Below are 18,824 nucleotides of genomic sequence, written 5' to 3'. Positions count from 1 at the left end.
TCTATTAGTCTTTGCCTGCATCATTCCGTATTCCAAGGCCAAATTTGCCTGTTACTCCAGATGTTTCTTGACTTCCTACTTTTGCATTCCAGTCCCCTATAATGAAAATGACATCTTTTTTGGGTGTGAGTTCTAAAAGGTCTTGTAGGTCTTCATAGAATCATTCAACTTCAGCTTCTTCAGCGTTACTGGTTGGGGCATAGACTTGGATTACTGTGATATTGAATGGTTTGCCTTGGAAACGAACAGAGATCATTCTGTCATTTTTGAGATTGCATCCAAGTACTGCATTTCAGACTCTTTTATTGACCATGATGGCCACTCCATTTCTTCTGAGGGATTCCTGCCCGCAGTAGTAGATATAATGGTCATCTGAGTTAAATTCGCCCATTCCAGTCCATTTCAGTTCGCTGATTCCTAGAATGTCGACATTCACTCTTGCCAAGCAGAGACATTACTTTGCCAAAAAAGGTCCATCTAGTCAAAGCTATGGTTTTTCCTGTGGTCATGTATGGATGTGAGAGCTGGACTGTGAAGAAGGCTGAGCACCGAAGAATTGATGCTTTTGAACTGTGGTGTTGGAGAAGACTCTCGAGAGTCCCTTGGACTGCAAGGAGATCCAACCAGTCCATTCTGAAGGCGATTAGCCCTGGGATTGCTTTGGAAGGAATGATGCTAAAGCTGAAACTCCAGTACTTTGGCCGCATTATGCGAAGAGCTGACTCATTGGAAAAGACTCTGACGCTGGGAGGGATTGGGGGCAGGAGGAGAAGGGGAGGACAGAGGATGAGATGGCTGGATGGCATCACTGACTCGATGGACGTGAGTCTGAGTGAACTCCGGGAGTTGGTGATGGACAGGGAGGCCTGGCATGCTGCGATTCATGGGGTCGCAAAGAGTCGGACACGACTGAGCGACTGATCTGATCTGATCTGATCTGATCTAGGTTGGACATAACTTTCCTTCCAAGGAGTAAGCGTCTTTTAATTTCATGGCTGCAGTTACCATCTGCAGTGATTTTGGAACCCCCCAGATTAGAGGGAACCTTAGGTGAGGGAATATGTTTGAAATCAGTTTGTGAATCATGACGGGTCATATAAAGGGAGGTAATTATTACTTACTTTGAGAACATGTAAATCGAAGCGTTTCCAGATTTTATAGGCCATGAAAGAGTTCCTTATTTTTTTTTATTGAAGTATAATTGTTTTACAATCTTGTGTTAGTTTCTGCTTTACAGCATCATGGATCAGCCATTTGTGTACATACATCCCCTCTCTCTTGAGCCTCCCTCCCACCACCCCATATCCCACCCCTGTAGATCATCACAGAACACTGAGCTGAGCTACATGTGCTATATAGCAGCTTCCCACTAGTTTTTACACGTAATATTTTACATTTTACACTGTTTTACACATGATAGTGTATCTATGTTAATGTTATGAAAAAGTTCCTTTTAAACTTGCGTTTACCTTGCTCTACAAGACCTATCACATCCAACAGAAGTCCCTGGTCATGCAGGAAAATCCAACATGGATTTGATTAGCACCTGAGTAGAACCGTGAACATTTGTCTAAACTGATGTGTATGATATGCACTTCCTTTAATTAAATGCATTTAAATGAAACCATGTCCATATTATCAATGCAGTAGATTTTTGTGATCATTAGCCCATGTTGCCATATTCAGCTTGCCTGTTCACACTGGCAAGCTTAGAACATCTTAGCATAAGCAAGCAGTTTCTGGCAGCTTCCTGACTGCCTCCAGCTGGACAGTTAACAGAGGGATGCTGCCAATGGGAAACAAATATTTGCCAGGAGCAATGAGGTGGAAAGAGAAATTATCACTCTAAGATTTCATCAGAGAAGAAATCCTCCTTGGCTCACAAGGTGTTCTCTCTGCCAACAAACAAATTGCTAAATGCATTCTGATGTATTCAAGCCTCTTGTTAAAGAGGAAAGGAAAACCAGAGAAAAGGCAGAGGCTTCGTTTTGACAGCATTTTAAATTCTTCAATTTCATGAAAATCTTAGTTATAATCTCACTTCTTGACAAACATTTGGGGCCTTTTCAAAGTGTAGTTTGAGGAGCATGTCAGCAGTACAGACTCTTAGCCCGTGCACAGACCCACTGATCAAAATAGTATTTCGTCAAGATCCCCCACAATTCATATATACACCTGTCTGGTTCATTACTCCATATTGTACTTTTGCAACCCTTAGAGCAGGAGACAACCTGCAATCATCTAGTTTGGGCTCCTGCTCTTGGGCTGCCAAGTTATTACTATCTGCATGTTGCAGATGAGACTTCTAAAACCCAGGGAGCATAAGCTAGTGGCCTGAAGTCACAGAACTTGATGTCTTCTGCCACAAACACAGCATCCAGTCATATATACCAGCTTTTTCAGGGTCTGTTCAATCTACCTATATTTCCTTTTGAGAGAATAGATTTCTTGGCCTATATTCATTTCTGGAGAAAAGATAGACTTTACCTACTTATTTTGGCTTTTACTCTTCAAACCAGAAAAGATGTTTCAGAGCAATGTTATGATTTTGCCTAAGGGAGAATCAATCCTGACACATAGAATCAAGGCATTGAGACTTGAGAGCCTAAGGGAGACTTACTTCCAAATGGATTATGGAGCTTCATTCTGTTCTCTCTCTCTCTCTCTCTCTCTCTCTCTCTCTCTCTCTCTCTGTGTAGCAGGGAGCTGCTTTGGTGCACTTGATCTTATAGATGCAAGATATAAGTCTAAGAAAAACTTACAGCAGAAGCTGCTGTTATATCTGTATATATATGGCATTGTACTGTACTTAATTTAGCTTTCCATACAGAAAGGGTCATGAATATGCATTTTGCCTAAGAAAATTATTTCTTTTCACAGCCTCATGTGTGATGGTGCAGGCTAAGCTAATTAACATAGCTAATTTTAGTCTTAGTTTGAGGGTTTATTTTAGAAAAGGTCACAGTACTGGTGCTAACTTTTAGCTTATTGTGTGAGAGAAAGAAGCATCAGAAAGCTATACAACCAAGCAACTGCTGCACTCCTGCTCCCAAGAATATAAATGTATTGTTGTATTTGAGATTTAGTTCCGCTTAGAGTTAGTGGGACTTAGAGGGTAGCTCAGCTGGTAAAGAATCCGCCTGCAATGCAAGTGACCCTGATTCAATTCCTGGGTTGGAAAGTTCCCCTGGAGAAAGGATAGGCTACCCACTCCAGTATTCTTGGGCTTCCCTAGTGGCTCAAACAGTAAAGAATCTGCCTGCAATGTGGGAGATCTGGGTTCGATCCCTGGATTGAGAAGATCCCCTGGAGGAGGGCAGGGCAGCCCGCTCCAGTAGTAGTCTTGCCTGGAGAATCTCCATGGATAGAGGATACTGGCATGCTATAGTCCACGGAGTTGCAAAGAGTCGGACACGACTGAGCGACTAAGCACAGCATAGCAGAGTTAGTGATATGATTAGTAACGTGGACTTAATCCCTGCTATGTCAGTGCCAGCTATGGGGAGCTGGGGGTCCATGAGCTGCCTTTCTCTAGGGTTGAAGAGTGGGGGCTGGACATCTATGAAAGTCTGGCTTGCAGAAACTGTATAAATAAGGTTTGCACAGGTGAGAAGTCTCGGTCTGATGGATCCTTTGGCATGGTCTCAGGGGCAGATGAAGGAGGCCGAGGCTAGAGTGGGATGGAGTCACTGCCTGTCTCTGCTCAGGCCAGGACTGTGAGGGCGGAGACACAACAGGGCCTGTGGTTTCACCGTCCCTTTCACAGAGCGTGCTGGTGGAGCTGTCCCCAGTCAGCGGAGGGACAGAGGGCCCAAGAGGGGAAGGGACACACATCCTAGGTTTTCAGGAAATCTGGCCAAATTCCAACTGGGGACTGTGGGCCATCCAGCGGATGCCTTGTGAGGATAGAATGTTCTGCATTCTTGTCACAGGAGACTTCCAAGCACTCGAAATGTGGCCAGTGTGACTAGGGGACTGAATTTGTCATTTTGTTTCCTTTAATTTTAATTTAAAAGGCACACGTGTCTAATGGCTACCATATTGGACAAGGCAGTTCTAGAAGGAGAGTTCATAAAAGTGTAGAAGATGGAAAGCACGAGGAAGTTCAGGGGAAAATGTAGAGTCCAGGTCACAAAAGCCAAGGTCCTGATCTAAAGGTATATTTGAGAACCATCTGGAAAGCATCAGAAAACTGAAGCTGCCTAGACCTCACCCAGGGCCACCCAATCAGAATCCCTTTTGGTGCCACCTTTAACTGAGAGCTACCACATCCATCAGCAAGAGAAGGCAGGTCTAGGAAACTGGGTTGCAACCAGATTATAAAAGGCCTTGATGCCAAGCTAAAGATTCTGTACTCAACTTTATTGGCAGTGGGGTCATCCTTGGTAGGGAAGAGTGATGTAGTGAGTGTTTTAGGTAACGTTTGTTGCAGCTTGGATAAGACTGAGGCGGTCACAGAACTGAGTATTCATTTCTCCCTCAGGTTCCAGAGTGCTTGTTTCACCAGGGGCTGTGAATGCTTCTACATGCTTCCCTAGACTGAGCATTGGTTCAAAATGTTCTTCAGCAAATATGCTGCTGCAAGCCTCCAGCCCCACTAAATTGTGACTGAAAATTACAGTTATCTCCCATGGGCCAGAAGGGGGCTGCATAATGAAATGCTGCTTCTGCAGCAGCCCCTTGGCATATGGCATATGGCCTCCCCAGGACCTCCAGCTGGGGCCCCTGGTCCCCATAAAAGGGATGACTTGCCACAGGGAAGCAGTGATCACTGGTCTTAGGGTACACCCTTCTCCCCTGTAACTTACGATCTCCAATGATCAGTAGTAGCTGCTGATGGAAACTGTATTCTAGGCCCAGCCGATGACCCACCTCATAACCCTGATAAACTGGTTCACTGTGGGGGTGGAGATGGCTTTTAAAAATTGGAAAGGAAAAATAAAATCCAATTTAAGTTGAGGTTTAGAAATTGACAAAATGCCTTTTCCAAAAGAGCAAAATTTCAGGGTCAGTTCTTTCCTTCTTATAGTGTAGGGAAGATAGTCCAGAGGTGAGAGACTGGTGCCTTTACTAGCTCCCAGGAGGACAGAAGCCTGGGGTTTAGGAATGATCCTTGTTTACTTGATGGAGTCAAGCTGCCTCTGCCAAAGGAGTAGTTTCTCTAGCTCTGCAGTTGGTCCTTTTTGTATAAATGCTGCTTTTATAAGATTGCTGGGAGAAATATCAACAACCTCAGATATGCAGATGATACCAATCTTGTGGCAGACAGTGAAGTGAACCTTTAAGCCTCTTGGTGAGGGTGAAAGAAGAGAATGAAAAAGCTGGCTTGAAACTCAACATTAAAAAAACTAAGATCATGGCATCCAGTCCCATTACTTCATGGCAAATAGAAGGGGGAAAAGTGGAAGCAGTGACAGATTTCCTTTTCTTGGGCTCCAAAATCACTGCAGATCGTGACTACAGCCATGAAATTCGAAGGTGCTTGCTCCTTGGAAGGAAAGCTGTGACAAGCTTAGACAGCACGTTAAAAAGCAGAGATATCACTTTGCTGACAATGGTCCATATTGTTAAAGCTATTGTTTTTCCAGTAGTCCTGTATGGATGTGAGAGCTGGACTATAAAGGCTTAGTACTGAAGAATTAATGCTTTCAAACTGTGATGCTGGAGAAGACTCTTGAGAGTCTCTTGGTCTGCAGGGACATCAAACCAGTCAATTCTAAAGGAAATCAACCCTGAATATTCACTGGAAGAGTGATGCTGGAGCTGAAGCTCTAATACTTTGGCCACCTGATGTGAAGAGCCAACTCATTGGGAAAGACCCTGATGCTGGGAAAGACTGAAGGCAAAAGGAGAAATAGAGGCAGAGGATGAGATGGTTAGGTAACATCACTGAGTAAATGGACACGAATGTGAGCAAACTCTGGGAGATAGTGGAGGACAGAGGAGCCTGGCATGTTGTAGTCCATGGGGTCACAAAGAGTTGGACACAACTTAGCAACTAAACAGCAATAAGCGGTAATAATAATGGTCATTTATTAGTGCCTACTAGGTGCAGGACATTATGCTATATAGAACATTTTAAGAAGATCTTAAGCAGGACAAGTAAACTAGACCTCAAGAGATAAAAGATATAGCTGTCTGAAATATAATTGATAGCTGAAAAAGGACTTCCTTTCACAGTATCCATAGATATGGGCTCTATTGTTTTCTAGAAAATCTAAGGATTAAATGTATAATATAAAAGAATATAATCTTGCTGGCATCTGGTTGTTTTCCTTTAAGGAGTGTTTACATTATTAGCTTTTATAAAATTTTACATTGCATCTATGATTTAAGGTATTCTTAATATTATTTTAATACCACTAATCTTTGGTTGGGTCAGAGAAGGCAGTGGCACCCCACTCCAGTACTCTTGCCTGGAAAATTCCATGGATGGAGGAGCCTGGTAGGCTGTAGTCCATGGGGTCGCTGAGTCGGACATGACTGAGCGACTTCACTTTCACTTTTCACTTTCATGTATTGGAGAAGGCAATGGCAACCCACTCCAGTGTTCTTGCTTGGAGAATCCCAGGGACGGGGGAGCCTGGTGGGAGCCGTCTCTGGGGTCACACAGAGTTGGACACAACTGAAGCGACTTAGCTTAGCTTAGCTTAGCTTTGGTTGGGTTGCTTAGAAGCAGAGGCTGAGATGGTTATTCTGTAGTGTGTATCTTCCTGGGTAGAGTAGGGTTAGGGTTGTGTCAGGGCAGGGCAGTGGAGGTTGTTGAGCAAAAATGTGGTCCAGCTACAGACTAGCCCTGCCTGACCCCACAGTAGCTCAAACAGGAGTGACACCTCAGAGTTGGTTCCATCTTGAGTTAGTCAGCCATTGGCCAGAACTGTTCCTGGGTGGAGGTGAAATATAACCTCTTTGATAAGGTAATTCTTTGATATAAGAGCAGTTGTCTAAAGAAGGAGGCATCTGTGCCCTGTTAGAAGTAGGTATGGACTGAACTGAGTTCCCCTAAAATTTAGATGTTGAAGCCCTAACCCCTAGGACCTCAAAATGTGAATGTATTTGGAGACTGGGCCTTTAAAGAGGCAATTAACTTGAAATGAGACTGTTAGGTCAAGGCCCAAGTCCATTCTGACTAGTGCCCTTATAAGAAGAGGAGATTTGGACACAAGTGATGCCTGCACACTTGCAAGCCAAGGAGAAACCAAAGTTGCCAGCATCTTGATCTTGGACTTCTAGCCTCCAGAACTATGAGAAAATACACTTCTGTGTTTAAGCCTTCTGTCGTGGCAAACCTAGCAGACCATAACTCAGCACCTGGAGGATGAGCAGGCTAACACTCGCAGGTGGAGTGTGTTTGTTAAGGAGCTTTGGGTGGAACATCAATAACATTCACCACACACACTTACAAATCAGGAAACTGTGGCCACAGGCGTGAAGTGGGTGCCAAGGTGATATAGTCAATAAACAACAAAGATGAACTTCAGTCTCTGTAGATGATCCTCCTAATCACTATTGTGCAGTCTTTCTCAGAAGCAGCAGATATTACCAGTAAACCTGGGCTCCATTTCTGTCTTTTTTACCCTAATTTGTGCCCACCTTACATGAGATGGAGCTCCTTGGGGAAACCTAGCCAGCTCAGCATAGACAATGTCTATATCTAAGTGCCTTCTAAAAGCGTTGTCTTTTACCCTGTTGTTTGAGAATGTTGTAGCATATTAACCTCAGGTTTTCCCTACATATGAGATGATGTCTTTATTTAAAATGTTTTTCATTAAAAAATGAATTAGGACAATCTTTTTCATATCCACACATGCTGTTTTAGGGAAATAAGAAATTCTGAGATCTGCCTCGTCAGTGTAATTATGATGTCATTCTGAGCACTGGCACTGAACCTGGTCTTTGGAGAGGTCACATCATGATCTAACAGTAGATCATGGTTTGTGTTTATTATAACTTGGCTCAGTATTTTCTGGCTCAGTGTAATAAAGCCATTGCCTCCTTCAGAAAGTTAGGAAAGAAAGGAAAAATAAAGAAGGGTATCTCTGGGCAGCTGCCTGCTACCAAGACCCCAGCTTGCCTCACTGTAGCTAAAATACAGATAATCTTCTCTATAAGAAGAGATTCTTCCCCACCACACATACCGCCTGTATACAGGATATGGCAAAAACATCTTAAAAAGTGTCTTGTGGATATTGTTGACTTCCTTAGAGAAGAGGCAGAAAAGTGCAATTAAAAATGCATTTTAAATGTTGGATTTCCCAAATCACAAGTCATTTGGTCCTCAGACATTAATCAATTCCGACAGTATTGTTTGATGTGCAGAGACAGCCAGAGTGTTCTTGCAGCTGGAGTAGAGTCTGGGCCACCTGACAGAAGCCATTGCTAATGTGAGTGCCAGCACAGGCTGGGCAGTATTAAACTGAGTCCTCAAACTTGCAGGCCTGTGGAATATAGCTGGAGAGGGTAGTATGAGGAAGACATACTTTACTGTTTGGAGTTACGACTCCATCTGAGATATAAGGTCAGCAGATGTGAGAAACTGGGACAGAGCAGGTCTTTCATGGGGAAAAAATTCCTTATCTTTTACTGATCTTCCTCCTCCCTTCTGCTGACCCTCCCTAAAATAAACATCAGAAAATTCTTTGCAGGAGATACTGTGTGGTAGTTTGAAAGTTTTCATCTCTTAGACATGTAAGCATTCACTTCTTCAATAAGAAGGTTGAATGTTTGCTTTGAAACATGGATTTGAGATGCCATGAAGAAGAAGATGAACACAACTCCTGCCCTGTGGGAGCTTACTGTCTACATTGTGCTAAATTAGTGGTTCTTAAATTTAAATGTGTCGGGATCCTCTGGAGGACTTTTAAAGTGTGAATTGCTGGACCCTCACTGCAGTTTCTGGTCCGGTAGGTCTGGGAGGTCCGAGAATCTGCGTTTTTAATAAGATCCTGGGTGATGCTGCTGTTATTTCTCTTCTGGGACATGCTTTGAGAACCATTGTGCTAAGCTTGCTCCCTGCCTTTGCTCAAAGCATATATATTGGATGGCTAGAACCATTTAGGGTAGTGGTGAGCTCACAGGCCGAGAAATTCCTCCCACATAACTAAGTTTCTTTAAAGGAAATTTGGTTTTGCCTTTAAGCAAAGTTCTTACCTTATTGGCTCTTTACAAAATTCATGATCATTTTAGAAGTTTAAAGTGCTGATGCAATAATAGACAAAGTGTCGGGGAATTTATCTTTAAACAGTTGTATGTCATTTTCTTCTTGAAGGTCCAAAAGATAGAGCAGCAGTTCTCATAGTATGTTGCTGCATCTTTGTGTAGAGTTCAGGCCCCACCTCAGAGCAGCTAAATCTGAATCAGTGGGCTTTGGGGCCAAGAATCTGTTTTACAAAGGCCTCCAGGCGATCCTGACCCACAGTCCACCTTGAGCATATCTGAGACAGAGTTGGACTGAGTAGCAGTGGGATTGAGACTGAGTGAGGGGCCCCTGGCATTCAATAGTCCTAGCTCCCTTCAGATAATTTACCAGGATGACTATGCTTCAGTTTTTCTATCTCATTAAGTCAAAGGTCTGTCCCTTGTTGTATGACATCTTTCAGAGTTATGAGGAAGATAATCACAATTATTATTTATGGCATTTAAATTTCATAAATAATGGAAATATGAAAATAACAATGAAAATAATGTCGTAAGTAGATGAAAATTCCTAGCTAATCATAAAATTTCTTTGTCTTGTTCACTTAAGAAGGCTTTCTTATCTCTCCTCCTTGCTATTCTTTGGAACTCTGCATTCAATTAGGTATATCTTTTCCTTTCTCCTTTGCCTTTTGCTTCCCTTCTTTTCTCAACTATTTGTAAGGCTTACTCAGACAACCATTTTGCCTTTTTATATTTCTTTTTTCTTGGAATTATTTTGGTCACCGCCTCCTGTACAATGTTACAAACCTCTGTCCATAGTTCTTCAGGCACTCTGTCTATCAGATCTAAGCCCTTGAATCTATTTGTCATTTCCACTGTTCAATAAGGGATTTAATTTAGGTCATACCTGAATGGCTTAGTGGTTTTCCCTACTTTCTTCAATTTAAGTCTAAATTTTGCAATAAGGAGCTCATGATCTGACACACAGTCAGCTCCTGGTCTTGTTTTTGCTTACTGTATAGGGCTTCTCCATTTTTTGATGCAAAGAAATAGAGGAAAACAATAGAATGGGAAAGACTAGTGATCTCTTCAAGAAAATTAGAGATACCAAGGGAATATTTCATGCAAAGATGGGCACAACAAAGGACAGAAATGGTAAGGATGTAGCAGAAACAAAAGAGATTAAGAAGAGGTGGCAAGAATACACAGAAGAACTGTACAAAAAGGCCTTAATTATGTGGATAACCATAATGGTGGTGTCACTCACCTAGAGCCAGACGTCCTGGAGTGTGAAGTCAAGTGGGCCTTAGGAAGCCTTTACCATGAACAAAGCTAGTGGAGGTGATGGAATTCCAGCTGAGCTACTTCAAATCCTGAAAGACGATGCTGTGAAAGTGCTGCATGTGATATGACAGCAAATTTGGAAAACTCAGCAGTGGCCACAGGACTGGAAAAGGTCAATTTTCATTCCAATCTCAAAGAGAGGCAATGCCAAAGAATGTTCTAACTACCACACAACTGTGCTCATTTCACATGCTAACAAGGTAATGCTCAAAACCCTTCAAGCTAAGTGTCAACAGTACAAGATCCAAGAAATTCTAGATGTACAAGCTGGATTTAGAAAAGGCAGAGGAACAAGTGATCAAATTGCCAACATCCATTGGATCATAGATAAAGCAAGTGAATTCCAGGGAAACATCTACCTCTGCTTCATTAACTGCACTAAAGCCTTTGATCGTGTGGATCACAACAAACTGGAAAATTCTTAGAGAGTTGGGAATACCAGACTACCTTGCCTGCCTCCTGAGAAACCTGTGGCAGATCGAGAAACAACAGTTAAAACCGGATATGGAACAATGGACTGGCTCAAAATTGAGAAAGGAGTATGTCAAGGCTTTAACTTATATACAGAGGACATCATGCAAAATGCTGAGCTGGATGAATCATAAACTGGTATCAAGACTGCTGGGAGAAATACCGATAACCTCAGATATGCAGATGACACCACCTTAATGGCAGAAAGTGAAGAGGAACTAAAAAGCTTCTTGATGAAGGTGAAAGAAGAACGTGAAAAAGCTGGCTTAAAACTCAACATTCAAAAAACTAATATCATGGCATCTGGTCCCATCACTTCATGGCAAATAGATGGGGAAACAAGGGAAACAGTGACAAACTTTATTTTCTTGGGCTCCAAAATCACCATGGATGGTGACTGCAGCCATGAAATTAAAAGACGCTTAGTCTTTGGAAGAAAAGCTGTGACAACCTAGAGACATCACTTTGCTGGCAAACGTTTGTCTAGTCAAAGCTATGGTTTTTCTAGTAGTCGTGTTCGGATGTGAGAGTTAGACAATACAAAAGGCTGAGAATTGATGCTTTTGAACTGTGATGTAGGAGAAGACTCTTGAGAGTCCCTTGGACTGCAAGGAGAAGAACGTTGCAGTCAATCCTAAAGGAAATCAATCCTGAATATTCATTGGAAGGACTGATCCTGAAGCTGAAGCTCCAATACTTTGGCCACCTGATGCAAAGAGCTGACTCACTGGAAAAGACCCTGATGCCGGGAAAGACTGAGGACATGAGAAGGGGATGAGAGAGAAGGTGGTTGGATGGCATCATTGACTCAATGGACATGAGTTTGAGGAAACTCCTGGAGATAGTGAAAGACAGGGAAGGCTGATATGCTGCAGTCCATGGGGTCACAGAGAATCGAACACAACTGACTGACTGAACAAAAGCAACCATAAAATAGCACTAATGCAGTGGAATAAAGATAGGATTCGGGTAATTTACATTCCAGTCCGCCATGTATTCAGCTGTGTGACATGTGGTTGGTTATTAGCCTGTCTCTCACTTTATTTAAAAATTGAGGTAAAAAGGTTGTCCTGGTCTAAGTTGAATCACTGTTGCAGTGATAAAGTAGAATAATGGATACGAATGTGCATTTAAAAACAATCTATAAAGTGCTGTGACTCTGGCCTGCTAATTCATGGTTTTATTATTCCCCATCATTAAAATGGGAATAGGCCCCCATAACTCTATAGAGATTGTGAGTAGTGAGACAACTAATATCACAACAATTTGAGCTCAGATCCCCTGGAGAAGGAAATGACAATCCATTCCAGTATTCTTGCCTGGGAAATCCCATGGACAGCGGAGCCTGGCAGGCTATAGTCCATGGTGTTGCAAACGAATCAGACACAACTTAGTGGCTGAACAATAGCAACAACAAAAGTAAAGTTTATTTCTTCATTTATTGTCTGTAACATATAAATGTTGTAAGGTGTGGAGATATTATAAAATCTTATGGATTTTATTATAGTGCTTCTATAATAGTATATGCTAGTACTTTTGTTTGAACTAGTCACATCCTGAAGAACTTTTCACATTGTGGCCCTCAGGCCAGCAGCACCAGCATCCCCCGGGCACTTGTCAGAAATGCATGTTTCCAGGCCTCTCTCTTGACTGGCTGGATCAGAGCCCTATGTGGGTCCCAGCGGTCCATGTTTTAACAAGCCCTGCAGGTGATCCTGCTGCTCACTTAAGTCTTAGAGGAAGGGCTTTATTAGGGTCTCTGTTGAAGGGTCTGATAAAGAGCAACCTTTTCCCAGGACAGGGTAACTGTCTCTCTTTTTCTCCAGCATGGATATGCAACAACTGTGTCCAAGCTTGGGCAGCCATTGTTAGATTCCTGCGTAAATGTATCCATCACCACTGCCCAGTGTAGTGGAGATCAGGATGCTGCTCCCAAGCATCTGTCAGGAGGCTGACTTTAGGGTATGAGAAAATGAAAGCTATTTATCTCAGACCATTTTCACTTCCATGACAGCAGAAATGAGCCTTTGCCTAGCAAGGCTTCACACTGGACCAGAGTCTGAAAAACACACAATTTGACAAACAGCATGAGCTGACTTCTTTCTTCCGATTTTTCCACTTGAAAACGCACCCTTTTCTGAGCCTCGCCAAGTTAGTGGTATTTGAGTAAGAAACACTGGTGATGGGTTCATCCTGGTCTATTGCATGACTGGATACCTGTCCGTTTCTTCCCTCTTCTTCTCCCTGGGAGGGGATGCTTGAAGGAGAGAAAGGGACTGACTGTGCACAGGGAGCCATGTTATGGGAAGGGCTCGATATTTAGTAAGAGAAACACTTGTCTGTGGGGTAGAGCTGTGGTATGATCCAGCTGCCACCTGCTTTTCTAAATAAAGTTCACAGCCAATGGAACACAGCCATGCTCATGCATTTATTGTCTATCTCTGCTTTCACACTACAAAGAGTTGGGTAGCTGTGACAGGGACTGTATACCCTGCAAGACCTAACACTTTTTCTGTCAAGCCCTTAAAAGAGCAAGTTTGTTCACCCCTGTCGTAGAGGTTCCCTCTGAGCTGCCTGGAGGAGCCGGGATGGAACCAGAGACAGGAAGGTGATGGAAGGAGAGGAGGGTGTAAAATGCCTGGAGTCCCTCTGGAGTCCAGCAGTCAGAAGGGCAGTGGGAGGAGCCACTCCTTACTACCTTTGGTGTTGGGTACTGTGTAGATTTTGAGAAGTGATTCTATTTAAAATATTGTTAAAATTTTTAACTTGGCATCCATTTGTGATTGCCTGATATTTATTTTCTTCCTGGTGTTGAGCATTACAGACAAAACTACAGAGTTTTGTGTTCAATGTCGGTAGCTCACATTTCCTGGATGCATACCATGTGCACTGATAGCTGCATTGTCACACTATGTAATGTTCACCATGATTCAATGAGACGAGTGCTACCATCCCCACTCTACAGATGAGAAAACTGAAGGGCAGAAAGTTTACATAACACCCAGCATCAAGAGCCTCAGTTTAAATGTGGGTCTTTTTGATGCCAAAGTCAGCATTCTAAACCAGTGTTTTTCAAATTCTGGGTTGAGAAATCAGTTTAGCAAGTTGCAACTAGCATTAAAAGAAAAAAAAAAAGAGAGAAATCATTTAATAGTATGCAAAATGCCAGAGTGTGTCATTTGTAGTATGGGTAAATCTTGATGCATGAAGCTTTTGTTTCAATTGTAAAGATGTTTTTATATAAACACAAATCCAAGCACATTTCTGTACCCTGGGCAGCAATGTAAATGATGTGTCTTACTCTCTCAGAGTCAATCTTGAAAGCAAATATTCTTTCCTGAAAGTGGGGCGTGGGGGACAGAGAAACAGAGGGAGAAAATATGAGTGAGTCAGTGAATGAATAACTGTCAAAGAGAGACAGACTCATGGAGAGGACATGGCAGGAAGTGGGATGACAGAGAATGGACATCTCTGTGGAAGAGACACAGAGACCTAGGCAGAGACCGAGGGTGGCGGGGAAGAGAGGCAGGATGTCCACTCAGCGAGTGCATGCCCCTGCTTGAAGGCGAAACTGGAGACCTGAATTGTCCTCCTGGTAGATCTTGGTTTTCATATACTTTTCTTGCTGTGATCCTTTTGTCATTCTGAGTGTGAGTAAAATAAAGATTTTTATAAAAAAAATGGCCCCTACGTACAAATACTCTGTTTCATCTGCTGCTCAACTGATAATAGGTGATTGGAGGGGAAAACAGACTGTGTTGGAGTTACTGAGAGAAACTGTGAGTTTCCTAAAGAATTGGCAAAGGTGTTTTTGAATATGTGTATTAATAATTCTTTGGCAATGCCAAAGAATGCTCAAACTACCGCACAACTGCACTCATCTCACATGCTAGTAAAGGAATGCTCAAAATTCTCCAAGCCAGGCTTCAGCAATACATGAACCGTGAACTCCCTGATGTTCAAGCTGGTTTTAGAAAAAGCAGAGGAACCAGAGATCAAATTGCCAACATCTGCTGGATCATGGAAAAAGCAAGAGAGTTCCAGAGAAACATCTATTTCTGTTTTATTGACTATGCCAAAGCCTTTGACTGTGTGGATCACAATAAACTGGAAAATTCTGAAAGAGATGGGAATACCAGACCACCTGACCTTCCTCTTGAGAAATCTGTATGCAGGTCAGGAAGCAACAGTTAGAACTGGACATGGAACAACAGACTGGTTCCAAATAGGAAAAGGAGTACGTCAAGGCTGTGTATTGCCACCCTGCTTATTTACCTTATATGCAGAGTACATCATGAGAAACGCTGGACTGGAAGAAGCACAAGCAGGAATCAAGATTGCCGGGAGAAATATCAATAGCCTCAGATATGCAGATGACACCACCCTTATGGCAGAAAGTGAAGAGGAACTAAAAAGCCTCTTGATGAAAGTGAAAGTGGAGAGTGAAAAAGTTGGCTTAAAGCTCAACATTCAGAAAATGAAGATCATGGCATCCGGTCCCATCACTTCATGGAAAATAGATGGGGAAACAGTGGAAACAGTGTCAGACTTTATTTTTTCGGGCTCCAAAATCACTGCAGATGGTGACTGCAGCCATAAAATTAAAAGACGCTTACTCCTTGGAAGGAAAGTTATGACCAACCTAGATAGCATATTCAAAAGCAGAGACATTACTTTGCCAACAAAAGTCCATCTAGTCAAGGCTATGGTTTTTCCTGTGGTCATGTATGGATGTGAGAGTTGGACTGTGAAGAAAACTGAGTGCCAAAGAATTGATGCTTTTGAACTGTGGTGTTGGAGAAGACTCTTGAGAGTCCCTTGGACTGCAAGGAGATCCAACCAGTCCATTCTGAAGGAGATCAGCCCTGGGATTTCTTTGGAAGGAATGATGCTAAAGCTGAAACTCCAGTACTTTGGCAAACTCATGCTAAGAGTTGTCTCACTGGAAAAGACTCTGATGCTGGGAGGGATTGGGGGCAGGAGGAGAAGGGGACGACAGAGGATGAGATTGCTGGATGGCATCACTGACTCGATGGACATGAGTCTGAGTGAACTCCGGGAGTTGGTGATGGACAGGGAGGCCTGGCGTGCTGTGATTCATGGGGTTGCAAAGAGTCAGACACAACTGAGTGACTGAACTAAATTCTTGTTTTTGAGCTGGCCAGTTTTAATTCCATGGTACTGCCTCTTGTGTTCTATGCAGAATCATAGATAGCAAAGATTTTAAAACATTCAATTGTCAGGGCTTTCTACATCCAGTAAGTATTTTACTTTCAAGGGATTCTGGAATCAGTTAATGAAAAGTTCATTTTTACAGATGTGGAAATTGATGGAACACTTGATAAAGTTTCCCTATACACAGATGCTTTCATATGAATCATATTATTGAATCTTCATAGCTACCCTGTTAGATTACCTTTTGTCTGCTTCACTAGAAAAAAAAAAAAAGCTCAACAAATTCAAATCCCTCACTCAAGTTTCTTATTTAAGAGGTGGCAGAGCTAGATTCTAACCTTGATTGTCTAACACCAAATTCCATATTTTCCCCAATAGACATAAAATAATAGGCTCAGGTGGCACCAGTGGTAAAGAATTCATCTGCCAATTCAGGAGACACGAGAGATGCTGGTTCAATCACTGGGCCGAGAAGATCCCCTGGAGTAGGAAACAGCAATGCACTCCAATATTCTTACTGGGAAAATTCCATGGACAGAGGAGACTGGCAGGCTGCAGTCCATGGGGTCCAACTCTTTGTTGGACATGACTGAGCACACATGCACTAGGCATAAAATATCAACAATGGGATGAAAACCAGTGCTCTGTGTTACAGTTTAGAAGGATAATTTTGTTTATAAGTCAGTCAGTTCAGTCACACAGTCATGTCCGACTTTGCAACCCCATGGACTGCAGCACGACAGGCTTCTCTGTCCATCACCAACTTCTGGACCTTGCTAAAACTCATGTCCATCGAGTTGGTGATGCCATCCAACCATCTCATCCTCTGTCGTCCCCTTTTCCTCCTACCTTCAATCTTTCCCAACATCAGGGTCTTTCCCAATGGGTCAGTTCTTCACATCAGGTGACCAAAATATTGGAGTTTCAGCTTCAGCATCAGTCCTTCCAATGAATATTCAGGACTGATTTCCTTTAGGATTGACTGGTTTGATCTCCTTGCAGTCCAAGGGACTCTCAAGAGTCTTCTCCAACACCACAGTTCAAAAGTATCAGTTCTTCAGCACTCAGCTTTATTTATAGTCCAACTCTCACATCCATACATGACTACTGGAAAAACCATAGCTTTGACTAGATGGACCTTTGTCAGCAAAGTAATGTCTCTGCTTTTTAATGTGCTGTCTAGGTTGGTCATAACTTTTCTTCCAAGGAGTAAGCGCCTTTTAATTTCATGGCTGTAGTCACCACCTACAGTGATTTTGGACCCCCCCCCAAAATAAAGTATTTGTTTCCATTGTTTCCCCATCTATTTGCCATGAAGTGCTGGGACTGGATTTCATGATCTTCGTCTTTTGAATGTTGAGTTTTAAGCCAACTTTTTCACTCTCCTCCTTATGGTAGAAAGTGAAGAGGAACTAAAGAACCTCTTGATGAAGGTGAAAGAGGAGAGTGAAAAGCTGGCCTAAAACTCAACATTCTAAAACCTAAGATCATGGCATCTGGTCCCATCACTTCATGGCAAATAGATGGGGAAACAATGGAAATAGCGACAGACTTTATTTTCCTGGGCTCCAGAATCACTGAAGATGGTGACTGCAGTCATGAAATTCAAAGATGCTTGTTCCTTGGAAGAAAAGTTATGACCAACATAGACAGCATATTAAATAGCAGAGACATTACATTACCAAAAAACATCTGTCTAGTCAAAGCTGTGGTTTTTCCAGTAGTCATGTATTGATGTGAGAGTTGGACCATAAACAAGGCTGAGCATCAAAGAATTGATGCTTTTGAATGGTGGATAAGACTCTTGAGAGTCCCTTGGACTGCAAGGAGATCCAACCAGTCCATCCTAAAGGAAATCAGTCTTGAATATTCATCAGAAGGACTGATGCTGAAACTCCAATATTTTGGTCACCTGATGCAAAGAACTGACCCATTGGAAAAGATCCTGATGCTGGGAAAGATTGAAGGCAGGTGGAGAAGAGGATGACAGAGGTTGAGATGATTGGATGGCATCGCCGACTCGATGGACATGAGTTTTAGCAAGGTCTGGAATTGGTGATGGACAGAGAAGCCTGGTGTGCTGCAGTCCAAGGGGTCACAAAGAGGCAGACACAGCTGAGCGACCAAACAACAACAAGAACAACTAATGTGTACAAAGCTTAAATGCCCATGGTTTTAATAAGGTAGAGAGAGTACCATTATTTAACTTTCTCCCTTCTCCAAGGATATTTCTTATTTCTAGACTCCCATTAGCAAATTGGAATTGATATCACTGTACTTTTTTTGGGTCTTGGATTTTGAATGGACTGACAGATCCATTCTTAGCCTTTCTTGGTTGAAGACCATTATAAGCACCAACCAGACTTTCCTAGTGGCTCAGTGGTAAAGAATCCACCTGCCAATGCAGGAGACACAGGTTCGATCCTTGGATCAGGAAGATCCCCTGGAGAAGGAAATGGCAACCCACTACAGTTTTCTTGCCTGGGAAATCCCATGGGCAGAGGCACCAGGTGGGCTGCAGTCCATGGGGTTACAAAAAGTCAAGCACGACTTAGCAACTGAACAGTAACAACAATATTTCTAGTTGGTAATAATATTGCATTGAGTAACGTAGGTAGCACTTCCTGGCAGCAGCTTAACTGGGTGACTTTTCCTTGTGTTTTCATTGTTGTTGTTTTTATTAAGAAATGCCGCAT

General features: G+C 42.6%; 1 protein-coding gene across 1 annotated transcript in view; it reads left to right on the top strand.

Moving 5' to 3' along the window:
- The window catches only part of NEK11 (NIMA related kinase 11), a 265,196-nt gene that overhangs the window by 162,925 nt on the left and 83,447 nt on the right, over positions 1 to 18,824 (top strand). The window lies entirely within an intron of this gene.

Source organism: Bubalus kerabau, chromosome 2 (assembly GCF_029407905.1).
Source record: "Bubalus kerabau isolate K-KA32 ecotype Philippines breed swamp buffalo chromosome 2, PCC_UOA_SB_1v2, whole genome shotgun sequence".
NCBI lineage: Eukaryota > Metazoa > Chordata > Mammalia > Artiodactyla > Bovidae > Bubalus > Bubalus kerabau.
Note: the sequence above shows the minus strand (reverse complement) of the source record. Positions and strands in the feature narration are given on the sequence as shown.